The sequence below is a fragment of the Mustela lutreola genome, chromosome 11 (assembly GCF_030435805.1).
Source record: "Mustela lutreola isolate mMusLut2 chromosome 11, mMusLut2.pri, whole genome shotgun sequence".
Taxonomy (NCBI): Eukaryota; Metazoa; Chordata; class Mammalia; order Carnivora; family Mustelidae; genus Mustela; species Mustela lutreola.
In genome coordinates, this window is record NC_081300.1 from 12,383,403 (window position 1) to 12,387,401 (window position 3,999).

The following is a 3,999-nucleotide window of genomic DNA, read 5'->3' on the forward strand; positions in this document are numbered from 1 at the left end:
TCCTGGGCATTTGTGGTTTAACAGTGATGGTAAGCCTCTTGCCCTGAACTAGACCCTTGAACAGGATTGTTTAATCCTCACCAAATCTAGGCGGGACTGTCTTTGGGGACCTTATGTACCTTGCAGATTGTACATGGAAATCTTACCATAAGACTTTTAAAATAATTAAGCAATAGAGATGTTACAAGTGTTTGTTAACTAAATTTACTCTATTTTCTTGTTTTCACTTTCCAGTGCTTAAAATCTAAGCAGTTATATCAGCTCAGGAAAAGCCTCTTCTTTTATCTTAAATGCAAGTCCAAAAAACAGAGGTCCCAAAGACAGAGGCTTAGAAATTTGAAGAGCAGAAAAGAGACATTAATTAGATCATTGACATTTTGGACCCAAAGTAAAAAGAGACCTTAATCATAGAAGCTATCCCTGTTCAGAAAATACTAATGTAGCGTATGCTGGCAGACAAGATGCCAGGAATTATGACTAGGACCTAATATTTTATGAGATACAGAGAAATGAACTAATGTAGGTGTTTAGAAAATAGAATATATAACAGGCTGGTGATAAGATGACTTAATTAGGAATAAATTAAATCTAGGAGTAATAAACCAACACACATGCATGTTTTAAAGCAGGTGATAATTTTGTGTGTGTGAACCTACCTCTTAGACAACTGAAAACTCTAGTCATTCTAATTATTTTCCCAGAGCTACACATTTAGGCAACATATGTCTGCAATTAGCCTTCCCCATTTACAAGCATGAAGTCTTAGAAGGACAAAAATCCTAAGGCTAAGCCACACTGGCTTAAACAGAAGGAGATGTTCTTAGAGATCTCTGTGTGATATAGCAGAAAGTAAAGTACTCTCAGGAACTCACAGGACATTGTTGCTTCTCACTCCCTCTCCTGCTTTCTTGTTCTCTCAAACATTCACTTTCTTTCTGCCCTTGACTCCATTCCTCTCCCTAGAAGGAGTTCACTCAGTTCCCATTAAGAAGTTCCTGCTTTCCTCCTTGTTGGAGGCAAGGTGAGAGACCCAGAGAGCCCATTCTACATACCCAGTCTGAGGCTGCAGAACATAGATGGACTGATCGCCCTGGCTTGAGACTCATGACCTTTCATGAACTGATCAAGGAGATCAGGTGGATAATATCTATATTGACCAGAGCTAACAAAATAGACATCCACTAAATATATAACGATTCTTTTCTAATATGTAAAGCTTCTATTAGTCATTTAGAATTAGTAATTCATCATCATTGGGTAGTGGCATTTTTTAATTGTTTCTTGGTGGCTTGATAAGTTTAAGTACTCCCTTCGTGTTTTGAGGAATTATTTGCCTTAGGGAGAGTGAAACTTGCTTTCTCAGCCTCCCTGTAGCTAAAGTTCAGTAAGGCAACCAACCATCGCAGCTTGCCCTGAGCTGAGAAGCTCCCTGGAACGTGAGACTTCTGTCCTGAAATCAGTATAGTCTCTAGTAGACTGAGACAGTTGATCACCCTAGAAACAGAGTGACCTAGTTTCTCTTACTCAAACATACATATAGGACTCTGATTCAGAGGAGGTCTGGTTTGCAGACACAGGTGAGGCGCTGGCTTCATCTGTTCAGGTTGTTATAATAGAAGGCCATAAAGTAGGTGGCTTATAAGCAAAAGAAATTTATTTCTCACATTTGGAGGCTGGAAAGTCCATGATCATGGTGCCAACAATTAGGGTCTGGTGAGAGCCCATATCCTGGTTCACAAATGCCATCTTTTCACTGTCTTCACATGGCTAGAAGGTGAGGGATATCTCTGGGGTCTCTTCCATAGGACACCATTCCCATTCACGGAGGTTCCACTCTCTTGACCTAATCACCTCCCAAAGACCCTACGTCCTAATACCATTACCATGGGGGTTAGGTTTTCAGCGTATGAATTTGAGGATCACATGAACATTCGGTCCACTGCAAGCTCAGAATTTTCCTAGTGTAGGTGATGTTGAAGACATTCAGCATCCCAAAGCAGCAAGTTTTTATCAGGCCCGCTGGGGACCAACCATGTCTGCCATCATTCAGGCATGAGAGATAACTATTCGTGTATCTCAATCATGCCATCGTCATCACTAGAATTGTCTGTGATGTAATTTGGGCAATGTTTTAGCTACTTAGCCATCAAGACTGAGTCTTAACCACCTCAGAGACTCAAGAACTATTAAATGTTCTTAATACATTCCTTTCCTTCCTAAGAGTGGAAAGAGAGACTCTTGTAAGCATCAAACTTAATACCCTCTGAAAGTTGGAAAAAGAGTCCATTTTTCCTCAACTTCATCATCTCCAAGATGAGAACAGTAATGTCCTCTCTGTCTACCTCAAAACGTTGCTGTAAATCTCCAAAAGGATGACATATGTGAAAATATAACATTGTGCAGCTCAGTAGATGTACTCTGGAAAATAAAGGTTTTAACTTCTCCACAAAATGGATCTTGAATATTCTTAGGTTTTGGGGTAATACATTTTATCCTGATAAATGGGTTTTGGTATTTTGATTGTATCATCCCTTATAAACCTAGCATCAAAGAATAACATATCCAGTAGCTCCTCCTTCTCTGTGGTTTTGTTTTCCATCGTCTCAGTTGCAAGGAGTCAGCTGTGGTTGGGCAGCAGAGTCTCCTGATTTATCGTCAGAAGTTCAGTAGTAGCCTCACACTACGTCATGCTGCTCTATCGTTCTCCTAACTTTATCTCATCACATAGGCATTTTATCATCTCACATCATCATATGAAGAAGGGTGAGTACAATACAGTAAGATATTTCAAGAGAGAGGCAGACCACATTCACATAACTTTTATAGAATATTGTTATAATTGTTCTATTTTCTTAGTTTTGTTAATTTCTTACTATGCTTAGTTTATGAGTTAAACTTTATCAAAGGTATATATTATAGGAAAAATATTTATGTAGGGTTGGTTACTACCTGCAGTTTCAGGAGTCCACTGGGGGTCTTGGAACATATCCCTCACAGATAAGGAGGACTACTATATCTAGGAACAAAAGAGAAAATGTTATTGCTTTCTGTCAAAACAACCTGGAAAAATCCTCATCTCTGATAGAGAAGTTGCAATGTAACCGTCATTTTCTTATGAAATGATAACATGGATAGTTGACCATCATCATATTAAAAAAGTTCACCAGTTTTAATATTGTGACATCAAGATAAAAACAGGAAGATGCCCATGTTAATATCAGCAGAGCTTATCTGGACAAGGCCTTCTATAAGATAGACCCTTAGGTGATGCTTATGGTGAGGTCCATGTTACAGACTGCTTACTGACCACGGCATCTGCCTCCTTCATCTCTGTTCAAATGGTACTCTCGTGATTCAGGCCATGGAATTTCAGTCCTAAATGATTTCTTAATAGAAAGAATGCTTATGCTAAATGAAATAAACCAATCAGAGAAAGACAATTATCATATGATCTCACCAATATGAGGAATTTGAGAAAGAAGACAGAGGATCATGGGGGAAGGGAGGGAAAAATGAAATAAGACAAAACCAGAGAGGGAGACAAACCATTAAAGATTCTTAATCTCAGGAAACAAACTGAGGGTTGCTGGAGGGGAGGGGGTGGGAGGGATGGGGTGGTTGGGTGATGGACATTGGGAAGACTATGTGCTACGGTGAGTGCTGTGAATTGTGTAAGATTGATGAATCACAGACCTGTATCCCTGAAACAAATAATACATTAATAAAAAAAGAAAAAAAGAATAAGAATTTTTTTTTAAAAAAAAGAAAGAATGCATATAGCTGTTACCATATATGCATATAGGGTTGATCTGATATCTTTTTTTTTTTCTTTAAGTAGAAACTGTTTTTCTTTCCATCCACATATTTATTGAGGGAGATTCCATGTTAATTAGGTGTGACCATGCCCTCCAACAGCAGAGGTGAGCCTGACCCAACTGTTCTGCTCCTATCAGACACTGCTCTTTTACCTAGAGCTCATTGGTTTAGAGATGAATATTG